This window comes from Chlamydotis macqueenii, chromosome 1 (assembly GCF_036417535.1).
Source record: "Chlamydotis macqueenii isolate bChlMac1 chromosome 1, bChlMac1.mat, whole genome shotgun sequence".
Lineage (NCBI taxonomy): Eukaryota > Metazoa > Chordata > Aves > Otidiformes > Otididae > Chlamydotis > Chlamydotis macqueenii.
In genome coordinates, this window is record NC_141556.1 from 206,975,631 (window position 1) to 206,994,060 (window position 18,430).

The following is an 18,430-nucleotide window of genomic DNA, read 5'->3' on the forward strand; positions in this document are numbered from 1 at the left end:
GCAAGAAAGCTCAGAGTGAAAGATTTCCATTGCAAGTTCAGTCTCCTGGATGAAGTGGCAGAATTGAACATGAAGCAATCTTCCACGTCATTCAGTTATCTAGAAGAACTCAGCTTGTGAGACTGAACCTTGATGTAGTTTTTGCTGCCCCTTTCTGAAGAGCTAATTTCTTATAGTTGTTAGCATTGTCTTCAGGTAAAGCAAGATGCAACAATTCAAGGGTAATGAGTGACAAAAGAGGGAATCGGGGTAGTCTCGTAATTGAAGCAGCTAAGAGTTTTCAGAAAGGCTGTCTATTCTAGAAAACCAGCATCTCCTCTGAAAAGCACTCATGGATTTTGTTCCTGCCTTTCCACCCTTAGTACCACAGATGTTGTTCCTGTGTGTTTAAACTGTGTATATTCTATAAGTCCCTGCATAGATTCCTCCATCATATTGATTGCATGGGAAATGCACTATCCACACTATAATTTAACAGTTAAGCTTTTCAGGAACACGTCTGTGTCGAATAGCAGAGTATTTGCTTTCTGAGAACATTCTTCTAAAAAACCACAATTGCATGAATGAGCATAGGAAGCAAAATGAAGCAATCCTGAGAAACACTCCTGGGATATGTGCAGAATTTGTTGAGTTGTACTGTGGAAATGAAATTATTGATTTCCAGAGTCTCACAAAATATGCTGGTTGGTGGACTTGTTCAGACAAGTGTGTCTAGACAAGAAGTCTTGACATCTGGCTGCAAGCCCCTGCACGACAAACTTTGCCTGTCTTCTGCCATAGACAAATCACTTCCATTTTCTTGTTCCTACTCAGCCTTCTCTTTCCCAAGCTGTGAACTCAGTGGCAGAAGCTGTCTTCTGAGATGGGTTTCTGTCCTTAGAGATGTGTAACACTGTGGAGAGAAGGCGGCAGAATCTCATGACCCCTTACGTTTGCAGACATCACTGCAATACTTTACTGAATACTTAGTCGGAGATGAAGGTATAAAACTCTCAAAAGCTAGTAAATAGATAGTGGGAAGGAAAAATGGAAAAAAAAATCCTCAAGCTGACTTTATCCTGTGAGACCTATGGGGCTCATGTGTCTAAAGTTCATCCTGTTAGTGAATGATCTGTTACTGTATGGGCACTATAGAGGAGAGCCAGGGACAGACATAGCTCTTTATGTGCTCTTTCTGAAGCCTTAAACGGATATATTTTTATAACAGAATTTTTGAATCAGAAAGTAAGGTCTGTGGTTTTAAAAATAATAAACCACATCCAGAATTAATCCACTCACACACATAGGTGTAAGGTTCCATATATATAATGAGCAGGCTTTTTCTGAGGAGAGTAATTTCCAAGTTGTCTTGATCTCAGTATTATCCTTTAAGACCTGTGTTAAACATCCTTTAACTCCTGCTGTGATCTGGGTCAAGTACCTTAACCTTTCTGCCTCAGTTTCCTCATCTGTAAAACAGGGATGGATGTACACACCTACCTCACAGCACTCCTTGGAAGTTGCTGTTGGCACCGTGCTTTGAAGACATATGTTATGCAAATGTCAAGCTCTATTACTGCTCAGAATGAAATATGAGTGCCCTCTAGCATAAATACATGGTGCTGTAATGCCTTAATATTCTAAATCTATCTAGGGCTTGTCTGTGCTGCAACAATTATCTTCAATTATTCCACCTCGGTTAACCTGGTCGATGTTATAAAGCAACGTGTGACTGCATGGGATGATTAGATTAGCTGCAATGGGTTGCAAACGGAGACTGTGGCTGCACAGATGTCATGGTACTAGCTTAATAATCTCAGCAACAAAGCTGCATTTCAGAACTAGTGCCAGGTCAGCTATTTCAAATTTAAAGCATTATTTAATTCAAGTTGTATGGATGCCTTATTAAGGAAAACACTTAATTCATACCTTGATCCAACACTCTGGGGAACACAAGCACCTAGATATTCAGATGGCTTCTAAAGGGCTAAGTTTTCATTAGTCGAGCCCCATGCTTTAGTTATAACTCCGGATGCCTCAGGTGAAGCAGAGGAAGTTGTAATTTCTTGCAAAAACTATTTTGTGCTGAACTTGCAACAAACATAGCACTTGCTCATATGTTTTAGCTATCTTCAGATCATTTGTCTTTGGTGGCTTCTGGCCAATATTCGTTAAGCATAATGATAACCTTCACAAATGTTTGAGAGCTGTGGCTAAAGATTTGGTATAACAGTAATTAAGAAAACCCCACATAAATTAAAAAAAAAGCAGGTTTGTACAAACCTGCTTAAACTATAAACTCTTCATCTATTCCACTCATTTCTGTTGTGTAAGGTTTCACTGCAGTCACAGTTCTGGGGCACATTTTCCACCTCTGGTAGATGGTGGACAGAATTTTGTCAGTTTCCAGAGTAAGGACTATAGGAGGTACAAGTTCTAAAATCATACATATTTACACCATAAGAATTAGAACAGTACCATGAAGAATCAGGCCTCCTTAAGAGGTTACGTAATTCCAAATGTTCATTTTTATTTGTGCTGAAGTGATAAGAATCTGTCAAGTCTCTTTCTATAATGCAATAAATGTGTGAATGCCACCTGGGTATCTAGCAAACACAGCCTTTTTAGAAGGGGTTGTTGTAGGCAGGCCAGAATAAAAGCTTTAATTTAGAATTAATGAGCTCTGATTGTGCCAATACCCTTTCAGCAACAAATGTAAAATTTAATTATACTGTGTCAGTCCCTACCAGGTTGGATTTCCTTGTTTTTATTGATACATTTTGTGCATTGTCCTCTTCACTGGTCGTTAGGGACCAGGTATCTTAATTGCATGAAACATTTTCCCCTTCTCTTTGCAACAAGTAATAAAAGACACGGGTCTCTATTGCCTTCCAAGCAGGCAAAGACACTGCAAAGTGGATTTTAAATTCATTTTCATTCTAGTCTCCAACACTGGAACAGGTTGCCCAGAGAGGTGGTGGATGCCCCATCCCTGGAAACATTCAAGGCTAGGTTGGATGAGGCTCTGAGCAACCTGATCTAGTTGGGGATGTCCCTGCTCCTTGCAGGGGGGTTGGACTAGAAGACCTTTGAAGGTCCCTTCCAACCCTAACCATTCTATGATTCTATGATTCTATAAACATCCCTCTGGATGTCCTAGCACCTAGAATCACAGACCAATGCAGGTGAGGTGCTGGGCATATGGGATCAGTGCAAAACACTCATGAAAAATGAATGTTGAGCCTCCCCACCCCAAGGCTGCATTTACCATCTCAGCCAAAACACCAGTAATGACAGAACGTCTTTTATTTTCGATGATCTTTGACGGTCTGTACAAAAAAAAAAAATATTGTGATCCTAAATACCTTGGAAAGCATATACATATTACTGGAAGGAAAACGGATGGAATGAAAGATAAATATTCTTTATTATTCCAGAAAGATCATAATTTGTTTGACCACGTTGAGCTTTCAACAAAAAGGTATTTGGACTCTGAAAATCAGGCTTTGTTCTTCTTATGCACCATTTCTTTTTAGGTCATATATTTTCATTGAACTTTTCTCTTCAGGAGTAGTTGTTCCCAACAGTACGTTGTGTATGCAGTTTGAATTGTTGCACATCAGTATTTTATCTTCAGACTTTTTTTTGGCTTCTATTTTTAACCTATCTGACCATATAAACATGGGAGGGAGGGAGAAGGTACATGTTTAAATAGCAGTTTTGTTGTACTTCTTAAAACAGCTTTTCTAGCTCAATGAAGTGAAATTGTGAAATATATATGGGGAATGCAATTTTATGTCAATTGCCAGGAAATAATCAATTAAAAATATATTTTACTGCATCAATATTTATGCATGTGACTGCAGGTTCTATTGTAATAAAAGATGATATTTCTGACAAAATATGGAATATGACTGTTTTGTAAAATTAATTCATTGACCAAAGCAAGCACATACAAGTAGCCACAAGCTAATTCAGCTTTCCTCATACATAGCAAATCTCTGAGAGATATATATATATATGTATAAATAGTTTCATTTACACTGTTTACTTTCTGTACAATCTCTCTTCTAAACCATCCAGGTTAGTGTTTGACATTGATTAAAGTATTACCTATCTGAGACAGAAACTTTCCACCTTTTCTCCCTTAATCACCTTATTCGATACGCAATTCCAGATGCAGCTTTTATGGCACCGGCTCTTCAAAGAACCTCAGCTCAAAGTCTGATTTTACAGGCAGATTTTTTGGCTCACAAATAGATGCATCATCAGTTTGGGGGCTCATTATTAACCACACGCTCAATCCTTGGAAGTCTGACTGGGTAATAAATGGCCTACATGTGCAAATCATGCAGCTGCATGTCTATGATGTCGTAACTGCGTTTGTCTTCAGCTGTCAGGGCAAAGTGGTACCTGCAGCAACATAACACACTTGACCTTTCATGATTCTCTAGAAATATTAGATAGTTTTATTAATTTAAAAAAAAAGAAAAAAGGAAAAAAAAGGAGGTGCTTGCCTGCAGTGTGAGTCTACTGTATATTTTACAGTTTTTAGCTTTTCTGCAACCACAAAAAGAAAATAACATTCCAGTTTTGTTGCCTTTTTTTTCATAATGTAGCCTGACATTCTCACACCCTACAGCTGGAGGTGCTGCAAGACCCACAACCAAATCCCCAGCATTTAGTGACACTGTTGCAGCTACACTAACCAACCAGCTCATAACGAGGAAATATCTTTGACTACACAATTTGGGAATACTCGTTTCCTGAAAATCATCTCCTTTGCAGTTGCATCAGCTGCCTAATTAAGATTGGAATCTCCATGTTTTGTGTTTCAAATGCAGTAATAATAGTTTACAAAGACAAGATATTAAACTGAGAAAAGCCACAACACAGGACTCCCCAGAGTGGAAGCTGAGCAAATGAACATGTCCTGGTAGACTTCTTTGCATGTCAATTGTGGGAAAAAGTTGTTCTAGGCTGATATTTGCCTGCTTTTTTTCCAGGAAATGAGCTTTCACTTAAGCCGTAGTGGCTTAGCTCCACAGCAACTGGTAATATTTGCACCTGGCATCTACAGAGTTTAAGTAGTTTTAAAAGACAAGCTACAATTTCTTTGAGAAATGGCATCTTTGTTAAATGTTTAAAAGTCAGGGATGCCTAAATATTTCTTTTCTAGTATATAAAAGGTCATTTTGGGTATCCAGCTTCTATGTTAATTTATCCATGCACCTTCTGGTTTTGTGAATTCACACTTTGGCTTTCACAAGCCATGCAAGGCAAGGGTTGCTGCAAGATGTTCCTTTAGCGGAGATGCTTCAGCCACATCCCAAGTCATACGAAGGAGATGAACACAATGAGCGGGAACGCAAGGAATACAACTGGAGTCAGGGTGGACAGAAGTGCCTGGGACTGGGCCAGTACCGATACAAGAAGCTCTCAAGGGCAATGAAAGATGCTCAACAAGTTCCTCAGCACGATGCAGAAATCACTTAGTGAAAATCTAATGCAATTTTAAGGTTTTATCTCTTAGAGATCTATGAATTTTCTAGGACACAGAAAGCTGATTTTTTCACCTTGTGTTCTTTCAAATTTGTTTCTTTACTGGCTACCTTGACAAATCCTCGTAGTTTCTGTCAGGAATTCTCTCTCTTTCACCTTTAGTGCCATCTCATCACCTTGTCTTGACACGGTGCTGAGGAGCTGTTAGAACTGAGGCTCATGCTGCAGTTCCGATGCGCCTTGCATCTAGATCATGCCCCCAAAGGCCTCCTGCATTTCTGATCACTGATGACAGCTGATATCACTGCAACACATGGCTGATAAAGACAAAATATACTTTAAACCATCCATAAACCAGTCTGCAGGCAAAGCATGCTAATGTGCCTTGTCTGAGCATAGCTGGCATTTGAATAAACTAAAAAAGTTCGAAACCTGAGAACTAAAAAGAGAAGTTCTCCAAAGGCAACTGCCTTTGGAAGTCTTTGTCTGCTGCTGGGCAATATACACCTAATGGATATCTAAGGCTTCAGATCAGCCAGGCTAGCACATCAATCCTATCCTGGGGATTTTAACTCAGAGGAAAATTTTGACTCCACACCTAAGTATGATGTAGAGGTTGGAAAACACAGCACACGGTCAGCATGTTGGGGGAAGCAACAGTATTAAATAGTCTGCATTACTTTATTAATTTATTTGATTTTCCCTGAGAAAAGTGATAGATTGACAGAAGTGAATTATTTGACAGGAATCTGCATCTTCCCTGGGAACCATGTGCATAAAAGGTGTTATTTCCAGACAGAAGTAAATCTCCAAGAGGTCAGTTATAGCATAGAATGTGAAACCCAAGGAGGCCTGTCAAATCACTGACTGATTGTAAAAGACAGCCCTATGTCCCTGTTTGCTGACGGCTATGTGTTTATTATGCAATGGGAGGCTCTGCACATGACAGCAACTACACAGCTGTTTAGACCAAATGTGTCTTCAGATTTTGGAGCCCTTTATGATAAAGACACAAAAGGAAGCTGTGGGGGCTTTTTATACCTGTTGTGGCAGAATAAACCCTTCATGGCATCTCATTGTGCTTTGGAGAGAAAACAGAGTTTAACAGCGACTTTGCTTTAGGTGTATCTGCTAAATGGAAAAGGAACAGGATTTACAATTTGTTATTTTTTTCCATTAAATAAACTTTGTATTGGCTTATTTGGTCGATTAGCTCATAAATCATAGCTTTTTATAAAGCATAATCTTGTAGTTTCTTTAGCTAGGACACATAGATTTCTCTTCCTAAGAGGCAGCCTGAATTAGCTAAATGGAACAGAGGGAAAGGTATCTTATACCTATGCAAGGGAATGAGAAGAGAGGTTAATAAATTATGAAGTCATCCCATTTCCTTTAGATATTTTGTAAACAGGATGTATGTAATCCATAAGCCATGTAGAGGGATCCATGCATCCTAGGCAGATGAAATCCTAAGGCCTGGAGTATACAAGTAGCCAGTATGAATAATAAACTTTTATGGTGCTGGACCTTTTCAGCAGTATGCGAGAATATGAATCTTCTGTCATAAAATACAACATCAAAGTTCCACAATTTTTTAACCAGCCTGAAGATGCAGAATAGAATAATGTGTGTTTTCGTCTGTGCAAAGGTTATCTGGAGGCTAGGCAGGCGCAGTTTAGGTCTAGGTGACTCTAAAATGAGACAACTTATCAAGGTGCCCTTGGAGGCTGTGACAGTATATCACCTATTTAGACACAGGAAATAAACTGAATAAACTGCATTTGGAATGAGAAGGGAATTTAAATTAAAAGCAAATCAAAGCAAATGCTGAAAGGAAGAGAGAAATTAGCAGGTCAAAAGAGGTTGTTTTGTCAGTCTACTTGAGTGGCAGTTACCGCTTTGCAGCCAGAAAGCGCCTGTGTGCATGGCACAAGGGAGCCAGCCTGCCCTGCCAGACTTCACCGGCTGCGTGGAAAGAGGTTTGGTTCAAATCTGGGGACAGACTGCCCGATCAGTCTTCAGCCAGGGTCATGGTGACCCTTCGGCCAGCACCTCTGGCTGTATCCCAGGTCACTATGTTGCTCTGGGAAGCCTGAAGAAGAGAGAAAGACTTTTTACCAAGGCCTGTAGTGACAGGACAAAGGGCAATGGTTTTAAGCTGAAAGAGGGTAGATTTAGACTGGGTATAAGGAAGACATTTTTTACAATGAAGCTGGTGAGACACTGGAACAGGTTTCCAAGGGAAGTTGTGGATGGCCCATCACTGGACATGTTCAAGGTCAGGTTGGATGAGGCTTTGAGGAACTTGATCTAGTGACAGACATCCCTGCCAACAGCAGGGGGGTTGGACTAGATGGACTAGATGACCTTTAAAGGTCCTTTCCAACCCAAAGCATTCTGTGTTTCTATGATTCTATGAAAACAGATAGTCTCATATGATCTCATTAGGTCCATAAACAATGCTTTACTGGGACAATATTGAGATAGCAGACCTCAAAGCCCAATGGTGATGCAGAACACTGGACTCACTTCTCAAGTATCTTGTTTAGGACTAGAAAATATCATGCTGATACTGATACTTTGGAGAGTGAATGAGTTAGGATTGTTCAGGCTGTTCAGCTCCCTTCCTCTGTAGGGCAGAAGGTAGGCAGTGGGAGAAGAGATGGCATTACAGGAGTAAGACATGGGAGCTTAGGGGTGATATGAACTCCCAAAAGATACTAGAATTTAGTAGTAATTAAAAGACACACTAGTGGAGCAGAGAAGGGATAATGAGAATAGGCAAAGTAGGCTGGACTAGATTACCCTCTCATGTCCTTTCTGACCTGAATTATTCTATAATTTTATGAAAGAGAATTAGCACATGGGAAGAAAGGGGAGCTGGGGGTAATCTGGACACACAAATCAGTTAGGAAAAAAGAAGCAATAAAGGGCAATAAAAGAAAAAATATGCAACATAGTGGGGTTTTTAACGTTTACTTAACAGTAACATCAGACTTTTTACTGGATATATATTCACAGACAGAGAAATTGTTGCATTACATATTTCATGTGTACATACTAATAAATAATTTCAGAGTCTGATAACTTTTTTTTATTTTGCACCAATGGTTCTGGATAACTACCAAACTGTGATCTGTGGCTATGCCTCTGTTTGTCTTTTCAACTTCAGTCTATCAGAAAAGTCTCGCTTTGGAAAACAACTTTCAAAATCAGAGGTGACAGAACTGAGACACCCTCAACACACAGACACAGTGGAACGGACACAAGAGGAACTTCCCCCAGCAACCTTGGCTGATGAAATTCAGAAAGGAGCTGAGCTGAGAGGAGGAAGGGGACCAGTTTCTAGAAACTGTTACCCCAAATAGATTATAAAAACTCTTAATTTCAAGTAGTTCAGACAGTAACAAATCCAGTTCATAGAAAGTGTTCAGGGAAGTTGCTGAGTGGGGTTGACTGAGATTAATGACAATTACACAAATAGAGCAAACTGGTAGACGTATGGGTACGAGTCTGCCCTTTCATAGGTTTCATAGTTATTAATACTAAGAATCTGATGTTAGAGTAGATGCCTTTGATGTCCTTAGGTCTTCAAGGCCAAGAACTACACTTCCTCCTCCTGTCCCCATGTCCATCCAAGTACAGATGCTAGACTAACAAAACAAAGTTAAATCCCCTGTCTCAAAGAGGCTTATAATCCAAACATTCAAAAATATATTGAAAGTGATTGGAAATATAATGAACTCTATGAATAGTGTAATAAAGCTAGATAAATATTTATCATGTACATTAGACCTATTTCTCTATCCACCTATTTTATATGCCTGTTCCTGCAGTGTTTACTCATCTAGCTGTATATAAATGACCATCATTTTAGCATTTCAATCTTAATAAGCTCATGTGCATCATTTGTCTGAGTCACCCTCCATCTTCAAACAACGAGCTGCAGTCTGATGTGGGATGGTAGAGCAGCATACCTAGAAACACCGTGTCTGGGGGATAGTCAGGGAGCTCAGGATTTTGTGGCAGATCCTCTATGCTGTAGTTCATCTCCTCTGCTTGTTCAGGGGAAATCCAAGTTCTAGGCAGTGCTTTGGGTTCCTGGCAAAAGGGAATAAGGACTATGCCACACAACCTCAGCTCAAGCATGCAACTGAAGAGGACATTGCTGCTATCTCCCGATGAAGCCAGCCAAGGGAAATGGGTTCAACATGTCACACAAGTTTGCAGTTTACAACTCCTATGGAGTCCCACTTATGCTTTGATAGCACAGCCCCATAGCACTTTAGATGTAGTCTTGCCCACCACCGCTCGAACAGAAAGCCAGATCTGAAAGAGGCCATAAGCACTCAATAGGGAGCCCAGTTCGAAATCCAGAATTGCAGTCCTCTGAACACAGAGGCAGCTGCTAGCCCTGAGACATCCAGCTCTGCAGCTCCTCAGCTCCTGGCAGCAGCAGTGCTCCAGGTGCCTCAGCTCTGCCTCCTGGCATGCTCATGGATGTCTCCGTGGTGACACGACTGAGCAGCTTAGTGCCCAATTAACTCTCAGTATTCCTCCACTACACAGTTCCTCATTATGAATTTTTAAACAATAACTTCAAAGTGTTCCTGCCACCCTGTTTTCTAGGTAATAGCCCACTGCTTAATATGTTCAACTTTTTCATCCTGGTGGGGTTCAAAGCCCCTTCTTATGTTGCCCTGAGGTGAAGCAAGCAGCAGAATTGTTGCCTGCTGAGAACAAACCATTCTGGGACCAGTGTTTAGACTGAATTAGTCAAAAGATTGTCTAATCTGAAAGCAAAAGCACTCACTTGGAAAGTGTGCAAAGACTTGAATTGCTTTCCCTGCTTGACCCACTCTTTCATGCATTTTAGTCCACCATTTTTTTTTAATAGAAAGAAAGAGCAGAACTTGCATTTCTTTCATTCCTGGCTGGATGCAATACCAACATGGTACAAAACCACATGGCCACAGATTTCCTTTTCCTTAATAAATCCTGAACTGTTTGACAGAGACTGAATGAGCTTCATCACAGCTTTTGAGCCCTGTACCTCATCTCACGAAGCCTGTGGCCTGGTGATCTGGGGATTGTTGTGGAAGCACAGTTAAGAATCAAGCCTAAGATTTAGAGATGCAAGTTCTATGAAATCTATAAAATATCCTCTGTGGTTTTATAACAGCCGTCTCTTCTCGTTTTTATATATTGTCTCTGTGTGTTTATGCATCACAGGTAAACTTTGTGCATATAAACTAAATAGCTGTATTTGCATTTCTGTAAAGCCAGGTTTGATTTAAGAGATACAAAAGCTATAAATATATCTGGATGCATATCAGTCTTCTGCTCTGATAACAATAAATGCATTTGTGATGTGATTTATCACCTAATAAAGAAAATGAGGAGGAAAATAAACAATGGGAATTTAAAAATGCAAACAGGAAGAAATTCACTTCACTATGAGGGCGATGAGGCACTGGCACAGGTTGCCCAGAGAAGCTGTGGACGCCCTATCCATGGAAGTGTTCAGGGCCAGGTTGGATGGCGCTTTGAGTGAACTGTCTTGTAGAAGATGTTCCTGTCCAGGGCAGGTTGGAACTAGATGGTCTTCAAGGTGTCTTCCAACCTAAACCATTCTATGACTCTATATTTGCAAAATGTCTTTTAATTGTTAAGGAAGATATAGGAGACAATCTTAAAATGGAGCTTAATAAAAGGATACTCTTATTAAGTAAACAGCTGCAAGTCAGAATAAATGCATGTGTCAAACAGACTGGGGCTGTCAGCAAGGACATAGTGGAGCAATGTGTTGAGATGATTAAAGAAAAAACACGAAGTAGGAAAAAATATGATAAAATTATTTCAATTTAAACAGGAAAGAAAGACAACGTTGCAAATTCACAAGGGAACAAGAAGGCATTGTAGCTCTTCTTGTGACACATTGAGTAAAGATACATCAGCAATACCAAATTACTGCAGGCATGTGATATATGTAAGAGGGGAAATTAAGAGTGAAAATGGCACCAAAATTCATAGAGATTTAGGCCAGGACTCAGATTTGTATATGCTTAATGTCCATGGAATAGATACATTGAAGTATCTGCAACAAAGAATTCAAGTAAAAATATTATGGAATTATGGGAGCCTTGCAGTTCCATATTCTGGAATTCTGGAATGATGGGAGCTGTCAGTGGGTATGTTACTGTTATACAAGGGAGACACAGGAAACACAAAGTCGGCAACAATACTTTTCAAGTATTCAAAGATCATGAGGAAAACCATCCCCAAATAACGGGATGTTGGTTTCAGAGTCATAAGATTCTTTTAAAAGCAAAATAAAACCTTCTGTTCCAGTTTCTGAACACTGAGGTCTTCATACATTTTTCCTCCCAGCTTTTATCATCAAACAAGATCTGGAATAATCTTTTTCCTAAAAAGGACAATGAAAGACCAAATTCCCACAGACTCATGTGATTTCCAGAAACTGGGAGCTTAGCAAAGCTCAGCGAAGGATTGCCACTAACTTGTGTTAATTACCAACTTTGAGTGACTGTCTGAATTGAAATGTCATTTCTGAAAACTTTGGCTTTAGTACAATATACTGTCCAATATATATATAGTATTTACAGAAAAAAATACTGTACATACATACAGTATGCATAACTTATGTGCAATTTTATTTATATAGCTTACTTAATATAACATACAGCAGATGTTAGAGATATGTGTGCAATTGTAGATGTAGGTCTGCTAAATTTCCAAAGGGAAAGAAAGTTCCTGCCAGAAAACCTGCTCCAGTGTGGGCTCCTGTCTCCACGGGGCCACAGATCCTGCCAGAAGCCTGCTCCATCATGAGCTTCCCATGGGGCCACAGCCTCTTTCATGCATCAGCCTGCCCCAGCAGGAGTCCTCCATGGGCTGCAGGTGGATCTCTGCCCCTCCGTGGGCCTCCATGGGCTGCAGGGGGATTTCTGCTCCTCCGTGGGCCTCCATGGGCTGCAGGAGGACAACCTGCTCCACCATGGGCTGCACCACGGGCTCCAGGGGAATCTCTGCCGGGAGCAGCGTTACTGCTCCCCCTTCTTTTTCACTGACCTTGGTGTCTGCAGGGCTGTTCCTCTCAAACATTCTCATTCCTCTCTCTGGTTGCTTTGTAGAATTTTTTACCTTTTCTTAAATACATTATCGCAGAGCCACCACCAGTTTGAGTGATGGGCTCAGCTTTGGCCATTGGTGGGTCTATCTTGGAGCCAGTTGGAACTGTCTTTCCATGACATGGGGCCAGTTTCTGTTGTCTTTCCACAGAAGGCACCACTGCAGCCCCTTCTGCTACCAAAACTTTGCCACATAAACCCAAAAGAGTCCCAAATCAACTGATCCTCATATTCACCTTTCCTCCCATCACAGAGTTTCCTCATTCCTCCGCCTTCTCCTCTTGCTTCAACACTTTCCTTACTACAGCCCATTGCCCCAGTGTCCTGTGCTGCTCTGCTCAGTTCTACAGCCACCACCCATACTCTGGACCTGACCCCCAACTCTGCACTCTTGCAGTAGGCCAGCATTTGCTGTTTTTTTACTGACTACAGAAGGCAGCTAAGCTTTGCCCTTCCCTAACTTCTTCTGGTAGGAAAATTCTTGTGGCGGGTTTAATATCCCTTACACTTATTAAAGTCACTCAGACAGACCTCTAAAGGCAGAAAACTAGGACAGACCAAGAAAATTAAAAGCAAATATATGGTGGATCAATGGAAGGTAGTGTTTTAGATTATAGCATGCTGATTAAAGTACCTTCACAAAATGTATGGAAGGGCATTCTCTTGGGATTTATCAATCTCAGCATGCTACAGGAAAGGTGATGTACAATTTCTTTCTTACTCCTTGGTGACTGGTATAAAAAAGCAATACCCCTAATAGGGTGAAGATGAAAGAAAACCATCCTCTTAGATTAAGTCCCAATTGTATCTTTCTTGTCTTGGTAAGGAAGATAGAAATACCAAGGGGAAAGATTCAGTAGCTGAGCCATTGATCTGTACACATCATGCAGCTCATGGACCAATTCCCTAGGAGATCTCCAGCAGGATATTTAAATCTCCACCTCCCTGGGGCCACACTTCAACCCGGCAGCTGAATCTCCTTCTCTCACCTTTTCTTGTGTCTGTTTTTGCTGTGCCATATAAGGCACCAGTGAGTGAATGGCCTCACAGAAGTCTTCACTAAAACCAGAGGTGGTCTGGCAGCCACAGAAATCGTTGCAATCAACTGAGTCATTAGGCTAAGACTGTAGTAATTAATAAGAAATCTTTTCATTTGCTTGTAACAATAACAGCAAAAATAAGCTTTTCTTAGATCATTCTGCTAGCTTTTTTTTCAGATTTTTTTCCCAACAGAGCAAGAATTGCAGGGCAGCAGAACTGCATGAGAGCCAGGGAAGAGTTTATGTGTACTCAGAGACCAGCAAATTAGTGGAAGTGGAATCTTCTGAAGAACCACACACAGCTTGAGATGTTACTGAGCCAAGAATAGCTGGTAGCTGAAACAATATCAAATGCTTGCACTCTTCTTACTCTCCCCTCATTGTTTTTGATGATTACTGTAAATAGGGCAGTGGACCTTTGGTCTGACTCAGGATGACTCTTTTTATATCATGCAGTAAGTGGAATAAAGTCAACTGAAAACTTTTGGAAGACTACAAGCCTTCATCTGATAGGAAGCCAGGGTAATTGGGCAATAATTTTCTGAGCTGTGTTCTGCAAGAATCATACTGTGTGTTAGGAAAATTGTTCTTCAGTAATCACTTGCAGCCGAGCAATTTGACATCCTGAGTATTTCTATTTAAATTCTTAGCATCATGTAAAATGTCACTTTGCATAACATGTTGTGGTGGGCTGACCTTGGCTGGTTGCCAGGTGCCCACCAAGCTACTCTATCACAAAGCTGTCTCTGGCATGAGAAATGGCTCAGTATATTTTCCTTTTCCCTTACAGTCAGAGGTTGAACTTATCTTAGCCAAGTACTTTTTCCTAAGATGTCAACTCCTAACCTAAGCTCATTTCCTTTTCTCCCTTTAGACTCTGGAGAGCAAGAAAGATGTCCCAAGAGAAGATCTCACTTGTTTAGCTATCTGTCTTAGGGAGTCACGAAGAGTCTTTGAATATGATTTGACATTGACTGTGGCAGAAGCACACGTGACCGGCATAATCAGTTGCTTGACCTTTAGAAGAAAAATTTGGGTGAGATTATCACATGTTCTAATAAACCTCCCTACAGCAAATAAAATTGAAACCTAGAAAAGTTTAGTTGCCAGATGTTTTAAAATGCAAAAAGTACAGCATTAATGTGGAAAAGTAGAACACATATAAAAATCCTTTGCCTTCTAATAATCTTAGGTTAAAAGTAACTCCTTTGAGGGCATTTTATTTTTTTTTTTTTTTTTTTAGTATTTTGATAGTGTTTCTTGTTTTTCCCCAGGAACTACAGATTTTCTATGAGGCACATGAGTTCAGATTTCTATTTACTTGTCCATCTGTTCTTAGTTTCCTTTGGTATTTGAAATAGTCTGTCTTGTCTGCATCTTCTTTGATGCCTTTTTACAAGACAAAGTGAGGCATCAGTTTATTAGTGCTTGGTTTTTGTTAATAGTCAGCTGGATGTTTTTTGGTTGTATCTTATCTTCCTATATTTTATCTTTTGTCAAAGTCAGTAATAGATGATGAAGATTAATTTTTCATTTCCAACCTGAGATGTTAGCTAATTTTAGCCAATATTCATACTGCAGTGAATGTTATCCCCCCCGCCCCGGTCATTTTGTAGAAGGTGTACTACAACTTCTAAATTACTATAAGCATATTAATCTTGTAATAGCTCATTTATGAGGCTTTAGCTAGTCAATCTATAATAAGGATACATCCTATCAACCCAATATTGATGGAAGTTTTGCATTTGTTTCATTCTATTTTTCCTCCTCTTTGTCTCAATGGGTGTCCTTTTTTGTGTTCTGTATAGTTTTGACAGTTTGTGGTTGACTCCATTACACTGATTAATTGATGACCAGTTGAATTATGATGACAAAGCAGCTGTATTAATCTCATAACACATCTGACTTCTTTTACCATATTAGCCCTTTGGGAAATCCTTTAGCAAATTATATTCACATGTTAAGCTCCTTTGAACAATCAGTTCAGCTAAAGCCTTAGCACCAAAATCCATTTCTTTTCTTTAGAAATCAGTTTCCTAATTTCTAGCAACTTAGCCTTTTTTTTTCCACCAGGTTTAAACCAAATTATATGTATATTTCATGCCCAAAGAACATTCATTTTAGTACAGGCAAATGGAATGAATACAGTAGCTGTCAAATGATATGAACTGTAAATTTTTCCAATTCTGAAGTATCTAACAATGCCCTGCAAGCTTGAAGAGCTTCATTGTTCTTCCCTTTTCCTAAGTGCTGATAATGACCTGGAATATTTATCTAGATGAATAAAATGCGCTCAGTTTTCACCTTGCACTGGAAAATTTTATTGCCTCATCTCCTTCTGTACAGTAGAAACAAGAAAGAAAAACCTTCAGTGTGGACATGTGAGGCAATTCAAGCTTTTTTGGTTGGATTTTTTTTTGTTAATAGCACATCCTGTAAAGAACATTAACATTTTCCTGCCTTAACTTTGTGACAATTTATATGTAGTGAAACCACAGCTTAGTGCAATGACTGTTTATTTGTGTAGATAGATGGCCTTTCAAGAGCATGGGTCTGCACTGCAGTTGCCTGATTTACATGACGTTCCAAGACATGTACGTAGGGAAATCCCAGTTGGGAGGTGCTCTTTCCCAGAAGAACAACAAAAAATCTTAGCACCACTTAATCCCATAATTAGTTCAGATGTCTTATGCTTGCACTACATGAATAAGTATCAGCTCAGGTGCATGAGTAGATATGTGATGCTCTGTCCTGGTTTCAGCAGGGATGGAGTTAATTTTCCTCTCAGTAGCCAGTGTGTTTTGGATTTTGTGTGTGAAGAATGTTGACAAAAACACTGATGATATGAGTTGTTGTTAATGAGACCAAGGACACTGTCTGGCTTTCCAAGTCTTGTTAAAGTCTCATTAACGTGCAGATGCGGGAAGCTGGGCAAAAGACAGACAGAATAATTGACTCAAACTGGCCAAAGAGAGTATTCCATGCCATAAACGTCATGCTCAGTATATAAGTGGGGGTTGCCCATGGGAGGGGCATCCACTCAGGCATTCCATTCTGGCACCCATTCGGGCACCCTTGGCATCCTTTGCTTCTCTCTTGCTTGCTGGCATCATTCCCTCTACCTTGCTGGCTTGCTTTCCCTCCTTTGCTTACTGCTTGGTGTCGTTTCCATGATCGCTGCTCAGGCTGCATCAGTTGTTTGGACATCGGGTTGTGAGAAATTGTACATTGTTCATTTTGTATATTTTGTATATATTAATATCCTTACATTCTGTTATCTTTGTGGTTCTTAGTATTTTAGTAAACTGTTTTTATCTCAACCCACAGGTTTTCCTTTCTTCCCAATTTCTCTCCCTGGTCCCACTGAGTAGGGGGAGGGTGAATGAGAAACTGTGTGGTAACTCAGGCTAAACCACCACATGCTCCTTATGCTTCAGGCATCTGACAGAAATGTAGAAAAGTTTGCACAATACTGAACCTCACTGCAGTTATCCTGCATTTCAACACCACTTCTTAGCTCAGATTTAGCATCTTCCTGCTTTGTGGCTTCTCCAATGAGTTCTGCCTGCCAAGCCCTAGAAATAGGTTCATTAAAGGGAGGTTTGGAAAGAAGTGGGCTATAACTAGTGAAAATCACCTTTCTACCATTACATTCCACCAGTCAGATCTGAAATGAACTAGAAAGGAACAGCTGATTTCTTTAGGGTAATTTTAAGAATTTCTCTGCAACAGAGCTTCAAATCTTACGAATCTGCTAATCTTTTGTAGACTCAAGAGTTGCTCTTGCACAAACATAACAGTACCTATTCAGTAGGTAGACCAACAGCCTGCTGCGGCTGTGTAAAATCTCTCTTATTATTTGACTATACACAGTAGATGTAGCCCTTGAAGGTGATAATCCAAAATTACAGGTCTTGTCTTAAAAGACTTGCAGTATTAATACTGACTGCACTTGAAATATGAGGCCATACAAGCGTGACAGCAGTAAGCTAACACATCTACTTCATTGTTGAAGCTTATTTCACTTATAAGTGTCTTTAAGATAAAGAGTTCTTGCATGGTGTATTGCAGGTCTTATAACAGAACTACTCTTACAGGGACATTTGGAAAATAAAAGAATAATTCAGTATGTTAGATAAAATATTTTTTGAGACTTCTTAGTTAGGAAAAAACAGTTTTGCAGGTATTGCAGATATTTCTCTGAAATTATTTGATTTTAGTATCCTTCCTACAAAAATCCTATGAATGGTATTAAAACGTTATTTCAGTGTATTTCCTGATAATACTGTATCTTGTATGCATGTATGTTGTGTGCAGTGAGTCAGAAAGATTATGAAATGTGTTTCTGGAAATACTTCTGCACCTAGATAACTGAACAATCCAACCTACTGTTGTACAATATAGTGGTATTCTCAGTAAGATAAAAGACATCTTCATACAGTGCATACACAAAGAAATGCTGACACTGTAAATGATCAATCAAGCTACATTAAAATGCTGATTTTAACTCCCACTGTGCCTTAGCAGGAAGAAACCTTGTGGGATTTTTTAAAGACATTCTCATTACATTCATCACATTGATTACTTCATAAGGTTTTCCTTTCCGCCCTCGTTAAACTTGAAAGGGTGCTGCTGCCTCATTATCTGCCTCTGGGGCTAGATCCACCCACACACAGCTTTCTCTGTCCGACTCCCATCAGGTCATGAAGAGCACACGACCGAGTTGAAAGAGAAATCTCTTTATATGATAGAATGACA

At 39.8% G+C, this 18,430-nt stretch overlaps 1 long non-coding RNA gene across 1 annotated transcript in view; it reads right to left on the reverse strand.

Moving 5' to 3' along the window:
• Positions 1–5,678: 5,678 nt before the first annotated feature.
• Positions 5,679–18,430, reverse strand: part of LOC147602400 (uncharacterized) — a 31,435-nt gene continuing 18,683 nt past the window's right edge. The window contains exon 3 of the long non-coding RNA XR_015257927.1: positions 5,679–5,798. This is a non-coding gene — a long non-coding RNA (uncharacterized LOC147602400). The remainder of the gene's footprint in view (positions 5,799–18,430) is intronic.